This window comes from Myodes glareolus, chromosome 26 (genome assembly GCF_982192425.1).
Source record: "Myodes glareolus chromosome 26, mMyoGla1.1, whole genome shotgun sequence".
Classification (NCBI taxonomy): Eukaryota; Metazoa; Chordata; class Mammalia; order Rodentia; family Cricetidae; genus Myodes; species Myodes glareolus.
The window spans coordinates 37,599,832-37,615,691 of record NC_142051.1 but is presented as its reverse complement, the minus strand read 5'-3'; the positions used below and the strand labels follow the sequence as shown (position 1 = coordinate 37,615,691).

General features: G+C 42.9%; 1 long non-coding RNA gene across 4 annotated transcripts in view; it reads right to left on the bottom strand.

Annotated features, from left to right (window-relative positions):
* Positions 1-13,320: 13,320 nt before the first annotated feature.
* Positions 13,321-15,860, bottom strand: part of LOC125389990 (uncharacterized) — a 60,725-nt gene continuing 58,185 nt past the window's right edge. For all 4 annotated transcript variants that reach the window (XR_015736751.1, XR_015736752.1, XR_015736750.1 and 1 more), the window contains one exon: positions 13,321-13,590. This is a non-coding gene — a long non-coding RNA (uncharacterized LOC125389990). The remainder of the gene's footprint in view (positions 13,591-15,860) is intronic.

The following is a 15,860-nucleotide window of genomic DNA, read 5'->3' as shown; positions in this document are numbered from 1 at the left end:
ACCTGATTCCATATTTTGAATCTCGTAATCGAGGATGATGCGCCCAAGCTTACCACTGCTACCGTTCTCATGCTGAGGATTGTATATTCTTCCTTTGCCCTTCTCCGCTGGATTTCCTTCTAGTCAACCCTCCAATCTCAGCCTAGCTGTGACATTTTAGACATTTGGGGATCAAATCCTCTAAGAGAGTGGTTGTTCAACCATATCGTGATTATTCCTTCAATGGAGTTTGAGCACCTTGTGCTAGAGAGAAGCCAGTGTCTATTTCTGAGCTAGCACAGCTCCCATCCCACAGGAAGGGCAGAGTGAATGGCTTGCTGGGCCATCCTTTGCAGTCAACCTGCCCTGTGAAAAATATCCCCGCTCTTCACATGTGTGAACCTCTGACAAGAAATGCTGTGCTGCAGAACTTTCTGGAAGTTACAGGCCACGGGGCGGGGTCCATAAGCACACATCTGTGGGTGTCCCAGCAAATGAAGGACAACCGTGCAATATTTAAATAACCAGTGCTAACTGAATAGACAAGAGAAAATGAGCCTGGAGTCATTAAGTTCCCCCTTAGCCAAGCTCCTTGGTATGGATGCTGACCAAACCATTGCTTAGCTGGACATCTGGAGGGTGTAGCATCCCAAAGGACATAGTGGCAGCCAGAACTGAAGAAATTTTCTATTGCCATTGATGATTTTCTTGTTTTAAAATTCCTCACTCCGGTGAAAAGAAAACAGAACCCCATAATTTTCCATACAAATGACAAGAATACAAAAGTCTGAATGTAATATGAAGCTCATGTCTCATTATGCATTATATTTTAATTAGGTGAAGTGATATGAAAGTTAATAACGGGAACTTTTTGTGTAGGAACTGCTATTATTACCAGTCAAAAAATCCAACACTGAAACAAAATTATGGAAGATAAATATCATGCCTTTGTTTCTAAAAAAATTTGCATGTTTTCAAAGAGCAAATAATGAAGAATGAAAAAGTCTTTGTTATTCACCGATTTCTGTGATCTGCCAAAATGTCAAATAATCCATTTAATCAATCAGAATATGAAAGACTGTGGCAAACCTCAAGCTCATTTGAGATTACAGCTGTGCAACACACTTCAGCTCTCACATAAAGTTATGTCACAATATCAGTTACTCCATGCCATTTCCCTGTAACATAGTTGATGCATGCATACAATGTAGGCTGCAAATTAATTACAGCCGTGCTGACATTTGAACCTTGCACGGTTTATCTGAAGCTGTTTACGTGAATTCTTCCAACTTTTAATTTAACAAATGTCATTTTTTGTGGGAAGATCCTATCTATAAAAGTGGAAGTCGAGCCAAAATTAAGTCTTAGCCAAAATCACAATTGCAAGCATCAGTTCCGTTTCCTTGACTGGTTCAAGTTAGGAAGATGATTTTGGAGTTTTGAAGAGAAACAAAATCCCACCCCCATCCTCTCCCCTCTAATCCACACCAGTTTAAAGGGGAGGGACCGAGAGGGAGAACAATGAAAGAGATATCTTGATAGAGGGTGCCATTATGGGGTCAGGGAGAAACCTGGTGCCAGGGAAACTCTTGTGAATCCACAGGATGTCCCCAACTAAGACTGCTAGCAATAGTAAAGAGGGTACATGATTGGCCTTCTCCTCTAATCAGACTGATGACTACCCTAATTGTCATCGTAGAACCTTCATCCAGGAACAGATGGAGGCAGATGCAGAGATCCACAGCTTAGCACTGGGCGGAGCTCCTAGAGTCCAGTCATAGAGAAGGAGGAGCGATAATGTGAGCAAAGGGGTCAAGACCATGATGGGGACACCCAATGAAACAGCTGACCTGAGCTAGTGGGAGCTCACTGACTCCAGACCAACAGCTAGGGATCCTGCGTAGGACCTACTTAAAACCTTAGCATGTGGGTGACAGTTATGTAGCTTAGTCTGTTTGTGGGGCCCATAGTAGTGGGACCAGGATGTGTGCCTGGTGTATGAGCTGGCTTTTTGGAACCTTCCCCTATGATGGATCACTTGCTCAGCCTTGATGCAGGTGGGGAGGACATTGGTCCTGCCTCAAATTGATGTGCCATGCTTTGTTGACTCCCATGGGAAGCCTAACTTACTCTTTCTGAGGAGTGGATGTGGGGTAGGTAGAAAAGAGGTGGTAGGAGGGAACTGGAGGAGAGGAGGAAGGGGAAATTTTAAAAATTAATAAAAAAGAAAAGAAACAAATTCTTTTAATAACTTATCCCAGGATCAAGAAACTATTAATTTCAATTATTGAACACACTTTGAGTTCCTTCTGTAACATGAGGCCCTGTTTGTTGGGGTTTTTGTCCTGCCTGGTTCCCACAGTCGTTAGGTCCCAAAGAAAAATCACACAGAGAGTCTGCAGTAGGTTATAAAATGATTGGCCCCATTAGCTCAGGCTTCCTATTAGCTCTTATAACGTATATTAACCCATTTTTTTAATCTATGTTAGCCACATGGCTTGGTACCTCTTTTAGTGGGACAGGTAACATCCTGCTTCTTCCGTGGTCTGGGCAGGACTGGAGGGGATGGGCTTCCTCCTTTTTAGAATTCTCCTGTTCTCATCGCCCCGCCTCTGCTTTCTGTCTGGTTGACATGCCTATACTTCTTGTCTGGCAAATCAGCGTTTATTTAAAACATGATTGACAGAATACAAATAATTCTATCACACCTTGCTTTTATGGACCAGGCCTCTGGTAAGCATTGAGGAAAACCAGAGAAAACCAGCAGCAGCCCCTGGTTTGACAGATCATGAATGCTTACAACTGAAAAGAAGACCACAATCGAATCAAATGCCACAAATGAGTAATTAATGAAAGGCTGAGCCAAATGTCCTAAAAGAAAAAAAAAGGTACATTGGTGGGAGCAGGAATCAAGTGAATCTTATCTGGAGTGGACAATTGGGGAGGAGGGATATGGGATGTGGAACTGAAGTTTGAACTGATTAACTAGCTAGGAGAGTAAGGTTAGTTGGAGAAACTTCCTATGAGGAGTGGCTGAAAGAATAGAGATGAGACCCGCAAGCCCATCTGCAGACCCAGAAGATGTGGAGGTGATGCCTAAAGCAATAGGGATGGGCTTCAGACCTTAATAGACTATATATCCCATGCCGATGTCTTTTAGTTTAGCAGCATTAGAGAAACATCAAAGTGGGACTGGGACCACGTATAAGTTGGTAAAGTGCTTGCCTGGCAAGGGAGATGGCTTAAGACTGATTCTCAGAAGCAAAGTAAAAGATGTCAGGTTTTGCAACGTGTAACTGTAATCATGACAAAGATGAGAGGATCCCGGGACCTTGCTGACCAGCCAGTTGGCCTTAACTTGCAAATTTCAGGATAGGGGAGGCCATGTCTTTAGGATGACCCCTAAGAATTTCCCCTGGCCTCCATGCGCATCTTTACAGACGTGCGAGCACAGTTCCCTACAGCCACAAACACTGCAATCATAAGGAAGACTTGAACTAGAGAATCCTGGCATGTTGTTATCCAACCTGATGAGCTGTGCGGAGTTGCACCAGGAGGCTGTAGGCTTGGAGGGCATGGAGAATTGAACTTTGGTGTAGGACAGCAGCTCTGCCATCATGAACTTGGGAAGACACAGCAGGACCCTGATAAGATGCGTTTAATAGATACCAAAGAGATTATTTTTAAGGCCATCAGTTAATTAGAAGTGGATCAAGAGCTATGCCACAGATTACTTCCAGGCTTTGATTTTGCACAATTGATCTATGAAAGCCTACAGAAGACAGTTTCTTTGGCATATAATGCAGTCACATGTGCATGGAATGTTCTAATTAGACTGTCTAGAAGGTAGTTGCTTATGGAGGTGAAATTGAGAAGACAGGCTGTTTTAGTCACCTGTCTTTGGCAATGACAAAGACCCAAGAAGAAGCAGCTTACGGGAGGTGATCTTGAGTTTGGTGTTTGCTTGAAGGAGAGACAAACTCCGGTACGAATAGGAAGACACGGGTCAAGAACTAGTGGACCTGGTTCAGTTGTGTCTACGGTTGTGTCAGGAGGCAGAGAGGGAAATCCTGGTGCTCAGCTCTCATCGCTTAGGCAAGGAACCCAGTTCACAGAATGCTACCGCCCAAAGGTAGAGTGGCACCTAAGCTGCTCTCAATGGAACCATTGAGTCTTCTCATCTCAATGGAACCAATCCGGAATCTGCATCCACAGACTTGCTTTTGAGGTTTGTTTCCTGTGAGATTCTAAATTCTGCCAAGTGTGTCATCGCATTAACTATTACACGGACCAAGGAAAAATTCTTGACGTCAGAGGCCTGAAGGAAATTTTTTATGGAGAGAAGACTGATATTCAGGAAAAGGTCGAGAATCTTGAGAGCTTCAGTTCAAAAAAAAGAAAAAACAACAAAAAACAAAACAAAAACAACAACAACAAAAAACTCCTACAAAAGATGTTGCAAGCTAGCTATGGTGGGTCACTCCATTAATCGTGGCATTCAGAAGATGGGGACAAGGGTATGGCCTCAAGCTTGATGTTTGCCTAGTCTACAGTATGACACTCTGTCTTTGGAAAGGAAAGGAAAGAGGGAGAGAGGGAAGGAGGGAAGAAGAGAGGGAGGGAGGGTGGGAGGGAGGGAGGGAGGGAAGAAAGACCTATAGCTACATGCATAAGAAGAAAAGATAAAACGTAGTTATGACATTAGAAACAACATGACACAGAAAAGAATATATATGTTTGGGTTTTTGTAAGCTATGGATCAACAGGATAGGTTGTTACAGGGGAGTCAGCAAAACAAAGTCTTAAATAGCTCATTAGATTTAGCTACATGGAAAGCAGGATGCTGTTACGTGTATGAGTCATGTTTTATGGGCAAATTGGACTGAATCAAGAGTAAGCAGAAAGTAAGAAAATGGAAATGAAGGTTGCGATCACAGCACCAGCTTACACTTGTCTAAAATGTTCTGAGTTCCAGGCACTATTTCAAGTCATTCTTCATCAGTGGGAGAATCCTCCTAGGATTCTTGAGGTAGTAATACTTTTCCTTCTGGAGGTTAAATTATTTGGTCAGGGTCAGACAGTCAGACACAATGACAGTCCTCAGAAGTTTTATATGTGAGGAAGAGAGATTTGATTAGGAAAGTGGCTGAAGGCATGGGGGCAGCTTTGGCTTGATTTGTGTTTAACTTTTAGAGGGAAGCCTTTGGCTTGCATATGTAGAGATGGGAAATGTATATCCTAATCCCCTCAAGGAAGGAGAGATACGGTTTCTGCTTTTACATCTGCAAGGAGAGATGAAACTGTACTTCTCTTTCGCATCACCTTGATGAGGCATCAGGCCCTGCTCCGCGACCCAGGGAGGATCAATCAACATGGAAAATTCTTCGTGGAAAAGTTACCACCCTTTGGCTACAAATTCATTTTAATTTCATTTTTACACCTTTGTGTGTGTGTGTGTGTGTGTGTGTGTGTGTGTGTGTGTGTGTGTCAGGGGGCAGGGATCAGAAGACTGAACTGCCCTGAATCCTTAAATAAGGTAAGGAAATTGCAACACAGTGGGTTATGGACTCTGTGTATCCTAGTTTCTAAAGTAAGCAAATCATTGCCTTTAAAGCCAGGGTGTCATGATTTGAATCACAAAGGTCTTCTGAAAGTGTAACTGTTGATGGACTCAGCCCTCAATGAGGTGGGGCTTTTGGGAGGTGCCTGGATTGCAAGTAATAACCTAGTGGATCAGAATCAATGGATCAACCCATGTGTGGATTCATAGTCTAATGGGCTATTGTGGTAGCTAATGTAATCATCTTGATAGAATTGAGAATCATCTAAAACATAAACACCCAGACATACCTATGAGAGGGTATCTAGATTTAGTCAGCCTCTGGCCATGCCTTTGAGGGGTTATATTAACTAGGTTTCTTGCCGCAGAGGACCCACCTCAAAAGTGGCCAGTCCAGTTCAGTGAGTTTGAGGATAGACCTAGCTGAGATCTGGATTCCTCACTCTCGCTGCCTGGCTATACAGTGTGCCTAGCTGGCCTCCTGCTCCTGCTGCTATGGTCTCCTGGTCATGAGAGACTACAGCTCTTCAGAAGTGTAAGCCAAAATAAAGCCCTCTCTCCTCAATTTGTTTTTTTTGGGGCGAGGGGGGTGAGGGGATGTTGTGTCACATCAGTGATGGAAGTGACCAAGGCAGAGTCAGTAGAAACTTTTGGAGGTGAGACCCACGTAAGCAAAGTAGGTCACAGGACACATCCTTGAAGAATATAGTCTCCAGCCTTTCTTCCCTTTCCTTCCTTTCCCCACAATTCCCTTCTTTCTGTTCTTCGGTCTTCCTGCTTCCAGTTCCCTTGAGTTGAGTTGATCTGCTTAGCTGTGTGCTGTGCCTCCTACCTTAACATCTGTCTCATAGCAAATCCATAGCAACGTGGACCAATGATCGTGGGCCAAGGCTACGGAAACCGTGCATCTTAAACCTCAGCTTTCCTCCTTGTTGGCTGTTTGTTTCAGATATGGCGCGTGCACAGGCACGTGTGCGTGTGTGTGCGTGTGTGTGTGTGTGTGTGTGTGTAATGTATATGTGCATTACATGTTTAGATGTATACATGTACATGGGTGCACATGTACACATATGTCCACACTTGCAGAGGCCAGAAGACAACCTTGGATATCATTTCTCAGGTGCTATCTCCCTGTGTTAAGAGACATGGCTTCCCATCTGCCTCAGCTAGCCAAATACACCTCAGCCAGCTATCCAGGTAGTCCCAAGGGGCTCTCCACCAGCTCCGAGCTGGGATTATCTGCCCTGGCCACCACACTTGGCTTTTGTGTGCATTTTGTAGTTATAGAACTTGGCTCATCATGCTTGCAAGGCAAGTCCTGTACTTTCGGACCAATCTTTCCCGCTGTGCCTCACAGATTTGTTATGGAGATGGAAAGCTAAGGACACCCAGGGTTAGATGTCACTTCTTCAGAAAACCCTCTTAGACCCCCCAAAAGGTAGCTCTTTACACCTCCCTTGAACTCTGGGCATCTATTTTTCCCAAACCCCTTTCTACTTTCACTTTCTACTGTTCACTCTCTACCCTCCCATTGTGTAGCCCCTGCTGGAGGTGATACTTTCTCTCTTCTTGACAATATCTCTAACCCTGGCTAACAAGCCATGGCACACGGGCCAGAGCAGGAACTTAAAAGGTGCCTATTAAGTTTAAGCAATTTGCTTCTCAGCCTTTGGGTCAGGATCATGTGTAAGTTTGAAATGAAATGACTTTTTTTTTGAATTTTACTTCATTTTGCAAAATAACAGTTGTGCAGAAGCTCTATGTCTATAGTGATGCTACGTTTTACCAAAACCTTTCGGATCAGTGTCCCCAGCTCATGCTCAGAATACCTTGAGATGGTAAGGATGGGGAAATCATTTCTGGGCTGCAAACAGGTATGATGAGAGTAAATGGCTTCCTGGACATACATCCAACAAGGGGCAGAGTTGAACCTTGGAGTTTTGTTCCGCTCTCTTGTTCCCCAGTTGCTACCGTCTACTATGCTCTGTGTATATATGCTCAGAATGCTTCTGAGGATCAAAAAACTCAGTAGGGTGTAACTAGTCTTTCTCTGTCTCACCTGTCACCTCCCAAATAATGACATTATATTAATTATGAACTCTCAGCCTATAGCTTAGGCTTGTTCCTAACTAGTTCTTGTATCTTAAACTAATCCATAATTTTTAAGCTACGTTCTGCCATGTGGCTTTGTAACTTTCTTTTGTGGTGTATGTCCTACTTGTTCTGAGTGTCCTGACATCCGTCATGAGTAGATTCCTCTTCGTCTCTCTCTTTGCCCAAAAGTTCCATCTGTACCTCCTACCCAGCTATTGGCCATTCAGCTCTGTATTAAATGAATTAGAAGGCACCTTGGCAAAGACACATCTTTATAATGTAAACAAATACTCCACAACATTATAGAGTCTCTATAGTTTCTTTTTCCTTCCCTTGGGCTTTTGATATCATAGCAGGTATACTATTAAATTCTTTTTTTGTTACTATCATCTATTTTATTAATTAAATTTTTTATTTATTTTACAACCCAACTGCAGTTTCCTCTCCCTCCTCCGCTCTCATTCCCTCCCATGACTCCCCTCTGCCCCTTCCATCCACTCCTCTTCTGCTTCTGTTTAGAAAGGGGCAGGTCTTTCATGCCTGTCAACAAAGCATGGCATATCCAGTTTACGTGGGACCAAGCTTCTCTCTTTGTATTAAAGTTGGGCAAGGCAATCAAGTCTGGGGAATAGATTCCCAAAAGCCGGCTCAAGCATTTGGCCTGGTCCTGATTCCACTACTAAGAGTTCACCAAAGAGACCAAGCTACACAACTGTCATGCATATGTAGAGGGCCTTGCTTAGTCCCTTGCAGTTACCAATAGAATTAATAATTATAGATGATATAAACACAGGGGTGTATTTATGGACAGGGTTAGTGAGCCATCACTTTTTGGTTGCAAACCATAGAATAGGAAGAGAAAATCCTTTCTGTGTAACCAAAATCCACAAGGCAGCTTGGAGATGAGAGATGATATCTTGAGAGTGACCATATTCATTGAGATCCATGCCTTCAGTTTAGGGACAGATATCGGGCCAGAATAGGAATAATGCCAAAAGGAACCCAGTTAAATACACACAGGATCTTGGAGTCTAAGTTGCCAAATCCAGGACTTTTTGTTTGAGTATATTAACCTGTTAGTGATGTTGTAGAGAGGATGAAACAAAATCACGTGTGTGAGTGACATGGTTTTTAACACGCCATGGGCATGGGCACACTGTTGTTTCTTGCTTCCTAGGCATACTCAAGCGGAAGACCACAGAGATGGAGGGGGTACTGTTGAAATCACAAACACTTCAAGAGAAGTTGTTTTCTAGACTCGACAGATTGCAGTGGTTGATGGATATTGGGAATCCAGCTAACTTTCACAATTTGGATATGACAAAGCTAAGAAAATATGTTCTGAAATTATATCCTATAATCTTGATAAGGACAAGGCATAATCAAGAAATATATATTTAAAGCAAGGATAAAATTGGCAGCAGTTTTTCAAATCCTAGTGTCTCTCAGGTGGGCCTTTTCTGCCCTTGAGTTTCAAGTAAGTTTAGATTCCCCAACCGAACAGCTTTCTCTCTCTCTCTCTTTCTCTCTGTCTCTGTCTGTCTCTGTCTCTGTCTGTCTCTCTCTCTCTCTCACACACACACACACATTCACACACCTGTCTACACAACCATACTAAGCCATACTTAAATCATTCCTCATAGCTCCTGATGGGTACACCTGCCAATTTGAGCCATTGTTTTACCTGGGCTCTTATATTTTCTTTAGAAACTTTAACGCTGATCAGTAAACTATATTGTGCTCTGGGCAAACAGCTCAGAATTTTAGACCTCTTGCATTTCATCCAACACACGATGAGCATCCTTCATCTCTCAGCATCAAGAGATAATTCTTTGGACACTTTGGCACTCATTTTCACAAGGGCAGGGAGATATTGACATTTTAAGGTGGCGTTGTATACGCCTATTCTTTTTAGCTAACTCATGGTTTCCACCATTTTCAAGGACTGCTTTGTTTAAATATCCCAAGTCTGTGGCCCTGAGTTCTGTCAGTAGAATGGTGACAAGCTACAAGTCCTCAGCAGGATAGTGTGGGGGTGAGGGGTGGGGGCAGTGCTGAATTGGAATCTGAGGCTTCCTTTGACTTCAAAACTAATCAATTCTTTCTAGAAAATTTCTTAAACTGAAAATGTAAGTGAAAACAGTAAAATTTGATGGATACTCCTAGGCAAAATGACTCAATGGATGGAAATGACAGGAAGTACAGAAGATCTGGCTAACTCCATAGAAATCAGCCCAATGTTGACATTTAAGTAGTCAATGGAGTTCTCTGCATTTGACTTCTCTGAAGAGTAGGGTTAACGGATCATATCCAGAAAGTTGTTTGGTCGTATGTGTGAACACACATACACACACACACACACACACACACACACACACACACACACACACACAATAAATATAACTTTTTTCAAAAAAAAAAACAAAATCTTGAGGCAGCAGCTATGTAACCCCGACTGACCCTGAATTTGTGAACCTGTGGCCCTCCTGCCTCAACCTCCTAAATGCTGGGATTATAGGCCTATGTCACCTACCTACCTATTAACTTCTGATTTTGAATTTATTCCAATAAGCAAATGGATAAAATCTTGAATCGGTAAAGATATATATATATAGTGGAGCATGGTTCTTAGGTGGGAAAAGGAGGAAAGCGAAGTTCTCTGTGTGACAAGATGCACGCTGAATTCATGCAGTGAGAGCTGTGCACATTTCATTGTGGCACTAAATAATCACAGGATCTGGAGTCCTGAATGCTAGGAACTTTCAGATACACTGTAACTCCAGCCAGTTCTTGTGTATCTGATTCTAGGCTTTGGGGAGGAACAGCATCAGCAGACAGATTCATTCCTGGTCTCCTACGGCTTATGTTCTTCTCTGGCAGAACAACACAGAAAACAAGCAAACAAGTAACTATGTAGCAGTAGTATACCAGAGAAAAGTCAGTTTTTTTCCATGGAAAAGAGCCAATCCGGATAAGGAGTCTGGAATCCAGAGGAGTGGGCAGATACAATTTTATAAAAGGCAATCAGACCAAATATCACTGATAAGAGATTTCTGAAATTTTTATCTCAAAAGAGTCCTGAGGCAGTGATACGGCATGAGACACATAGGTAGGTGTCTCCGAAAATTAATCAGGGTGAGAAACCATACCATCAGCTCTGAAGAAGAAGCCAGTTTGGTGTATTCCCAGAATAGGGCAACATGAATAGATAGATTAGCCGGGAGAACATGGTAGATTAATTCAGAAAGACGCCTGACTATAGGACATGTGGACCTACGGGTGACTTACAAGGACTTGGAACTCAAGCAAGGAGCTGTGAACTTTCATTGTGAGGCCTAATTTTAAACTACAAACAAATCGCGTGTGTATTCTCTACTAAAACACGCACCGCTGTAATTCCACGTCTTGCCTAAAAGCATTTGGCATTGCTCAAACAACAAGGATGGGGGGAAGCTGATGGGATGCAATAATGAGTGTTACCTTAAATCAACCCTGCTTCTTTCCGATAAGGACTAGAGGTCAAAGGCAAGGCTGGAAAGCCAGGACATTACTGTCTTTACCTGTGGCTGAACTGCCACAGGTCTGCACGTTTCCTTCCTAGGAGGTTTAGCGGGGAAAAGGTCATCTAGTAGAAGGGTAACAGCTATTCTTAAACCTGGCCCCACTTCACACTGCGGCCATCCGCATTTTCACGCCAATGACAGTGGAATCTGTCCTTCTGTGACATCCATCCCTGGATTCTCAGCTTTGGTTTAGAGCTGAAAAACCTGGATTTCATACTCAAGGTTTATGTTCATCATTACACACAGAGTTTCCGGGTCCTTGCTCTCCTGTATGGATCTCCATCTCAGTGAGGAGTTGTAGACTCCTCCTCTGTAGGTGATTTTGGTCAAAACAATAGTAGAGATTAAATCAGTGTGTGTGTGTGTGTGTGTGTGTGTGTGTATGCATCTGTGTGTATGTATGCATATTTGTGTGTATGTGTGTATGTATGCGTGTGTGTATATTTCATGAGACTCTTTTCTGCTATGTGAAGCATGGGGTTAGAGTTTGTTGTACTAAGCAAAGAAGAAGAGAATTCTGAACTCTTGATTTCATCTTCTTCGGAGATCCCACAAACCCATGGCCCCATTTTTGGATTTTAATGTATTGGACATCTGCAACTTTCTGATAAGCAGGACCATCTCACGGAGGGGCATGTTAATCACTCATGCTTTCCTGATGTAGGATGTGCCTGCTGCTGGCACTAAGACCCTGGCAAGGGCAGGGGGACATGTACCTATTCATTACCAAATGAGATGGCTTCTCTTTGGAATCTTCTGCTCTGTGGACCTCTTAAATAGGAATATCCTCGGAGACACATTGCCCGTCCATAATCCCAACAGGCCAATGACAACTGAGAAGCTCTCCTTCAAGACAACCTTCTTACACACTGTCTTTACTCCTCCAAGTATTATAGTTTAGATCTAATCTCATAAAAGGAAAGAGAAGAGAGAGAGACAGAGAGAGAGAGACACAGAGAGAGAGACAGAGAGACACACAGAGAGAGAGACAGACAGAGAGAGTTAGAGAGAGAGAAAGACGGAGAGAGACAGAAAGAGAGAGAGAGAGAGAGAGCACGGGCACAAACACATGGCTCTCCTTGAACTTATGGGTACTCTGACAGCTTAGACTAATCCTGCAGGGTAACAGCTAATTGCAGCCCACTGAGACCCAGCAGTAATTAATTAAGCTGACAGTGTCCGTTCAAATCGGCTCTCTGCGTCTAATGATACTTGTGAAGAGGTTTACAAGTAAATATCTTCTCTAGGGTAGAATGTTTTGCATGTCGGAAAAATTTTCAAGAACCATTCATAAAGCCTTTTCATAAGTTTCTTGAAAAGTGAATTTCAAATCTTTGACTCCGACCTATGGAAATGTGGCCGTTGTTCCACCTTCTAACAGATAACCCCTCCCCCTCAGTTCTAGGGAACCTCCCTCATGCCGAGTGCCGTTTTAGCTTGTCTGTGGTATTCATTTTGAGTGGCCAAGTGTTCCTAAGCTCTCTTCAAATGCAGGTCAATATGGGCAGGGGTACACGTTTTTCCTCCTTTCCTTTAACAACCATGTTTCTCATGTGACTTAGTCTTTCACTCTTTTCATCCTCCTATAATTCTCAGGATCTCCTTCCCCTCCTCTCTTCCTCATTTCTTCTTTATCCATACCACTGGCTTACCACTTTTTGGACAGCTCACAAATGTCGTGGTCATTAAATAGGAACCATGAAGGGTAGTCATGAGATCTAAAGGGAAAACTCAATGATAATAAAAACACTCTGGACGCAAATGAAGTAGTTCCGGCTCTTACCAGATCCTGCTTTGATAGCAATGCACGTAGATTGCTGTGAAATTTTTAAAAGCGTCATTATGTGTGTTCTTCTCCTTACCCACAATTATTCTACAGACTTCAGTGCCTTGCAAATTCTAATTTTTAGTTATTCTAAATAACTAGATAAATGATCATCAGACTTACAATTACCGCAGCAATTTTCCCCCACTCACTGACAGGCTATGAGGAATAAGGGAATCAGTCCTTGGGTCATGGTCAGGGAATCCCTTCTAAGAAGTATTTGCCCCCTTATAGCAGTCAGAGATTTATAAAATGCAGGACACTATCTCATCATATAGAAAAAGCAGAGAGACAAAAGATTAAAAACACAAATAAGGTTTTATTAGAATTCTCTTTTAAAAATCCAGAATTAATACGCAGTTCAATAGTCAATTCTAAGCAGTTCAAACAAACAAACAAACAAAATCCTCAGAGAGCAGAAAGGCTGAGCATAGTTTGACAGTGCATCTTATACAGTCCAGGTAAAAAGTAAGGAATTAAACCATAGGGAAAGGAGTCTTTACTTGAAGTCGTTTCTTTCTCAAACATCCGGCTTAGATCCTCAGGTGTTGTTCTAGACAGACTAACATCTGAAGGAGGAACGGGTACAGGACAGGGAGAGAGAGGAACAGGAGGAGGGAGGAAGGGAGAAAAACTAATATTTCCATGAGCTTTTTAAAACAGAGTCAAGATCAAACACTTGGTTAGATATAGTATAAAGCTGTCATTTCATTTAATCCTGATAATGAGACTGGTCCCACCCCCACCCCCTTCTAAAAATATAGAAAGAGTCCCACTGTTTAATTCACATGCCCCAGTCACATAGCTGACTTGATGAAGATATCAGAACCCCACCCTTCTCCAAAGGCTCAAGGGTCCCTCCACTACACCACACCTGTAAAAGGAAGCCGGCTCTCATGGGATCTTTGGATCTACATATAGAGCTAGCCCATTCGAGGTATACCTTTTCACTTTTTAAATTATTTTTTGGAGATTGGGAGTAGAGAAATCTGGACCACATTCCCAAGAGGACAAATCTGGTTTGTCTATTTCTTCTTGGTTTCAGAAGAAAGGCCTCAAAAGTTGTCAGGGGGAAAAAAAAAGAGTCGCAGAAGGGTTGAATGCTGCCTACAAGGAGAGTGGGCTATTAAGATTTTCCCAGAGGATGTTCGTTAGTAGGAAAAACAGAGGAGCAAATGTATGAGAGACAGAAATGCGCAAAGTCAGATGTGCATGTTACTCAGTGGTCAGGAAGATGGAAAAACTCTTGCCACATCCACTCCTCAGCTGTCAACGCCTAAAGATGAAGACACTCAAGGAACACACCGACAGGGTAGCAGAGCTGTCCACTAGCTCACGTCTCCAGCACGCTCCAAGGCTACCGTTCTCTATCCTGATGATGGCCCCTTCTGAGGTGATGCGTTTTCACAATGTATTTCATGGCTTCCATCCCTACATGAGACTTCATTACAATCACATAGGAATAAAAAGCCATAAAGCACTAGAGTGAATGTTTTCTCGGTCGGATGTGAAACTTATTTTCTTCACACGACTTCACAACCCTTTCCAAGCCAACCAATCATTTCATGCTACATTAGAGAACATTTTAGGCTGCGTTGTAAGGGACACAAGCACACTTAAATTGTAACATCGCAAATGAGCAAGATTGTATCCTTCGATGGCATTCTTAGCTACAAGGACCAGAAACAAGACCAGGAGACACTCAGGAACATTCAACCACAGAAGGTCATCAGAAACAAAGGACGCTGCAGACAATTCCTGGAGAAAAGCTCATCACTTGGACATTGAACTTGGAAACACATAAGGAGAGACAGAAGACAGACAAATCACTGTACAAACTGAAGCCAGGAGAATTATTTCAAACCTCCTGCTTCTCCTTCCTTCCACGGGATGCTTTCTTACACACTCACTGCCTGTGGTCAGATGTTTTGTGTGGTGCCAAGCGGAAAGGAAGATCCCTAAGACCTGTATGTGCTGTGTCATCAGTAAGCTATCTAGACACAAAAATTAAAAAAAAATAGAAAAGAAAAGAAAGAAAAAAAAGAAAGAAAAGGGGGATGGAGGGAGGGGGAGAGGAGGAGGGAAGGAAGGAAGGAAGAGAGGGAGGGAGGGAGGGAGGGAGGGAGGAAGGAAGGGAAGGAGAGAGGGAGAGAGGGAGGGAGGAAAGGAAGGAAGGAAGGAAGGAAGGAAGGAAGGAAGGAAGGAAGGAAGGACCAAACTCATAGCATCAAGGGTCTACAAGGGCTACTAGCCATTCACAGAGGTTGAGGGCATCCCCACCCTTCTCTATGGAGACAAGTTTCCAACTAAGCCAGAAACAATGCTGGGTGCTGAAGTAGCTCAGTGATCCAAGTCACAGAAATCCAAACTCCAAGAACATTTCTCGCGCTGCATTTAAGTGGCTTTGTTCCCGGTATTATAAAGAGACTTACGCGTGGCTGAACCCAAAGCCCTGAAAGCTTGATGTTTGAATTTTCCATATTGTTCTAGCCTTTCAAAATATATCTGAGGTGCCTATCTACCAACTCCAGAAGCAGCAGCATTCCAATGTGCTGTTGGAATTCGACTACTAAGCACTTAAGTTTTTTCCCTTAGGGGTAAAATGCAACTCAAGCTATTTCTACCTAGAAATCACTATAATGAAGTCTTGGTTTCTATGAATCGCAAGGAGCCTGGGAAGAGTTAAATGAAAGGAAGTGCGTACATAAATTCAATTATCATGCACGAACATGCAAATGATTTACGTGCCGCCTCTGAAACTCTGGTTGATGTTCATTAATCTCAGGTTGCACTTTTGGAAGGAGAAAGACATGCTAATTGGGTCCAGATTAATGCACTC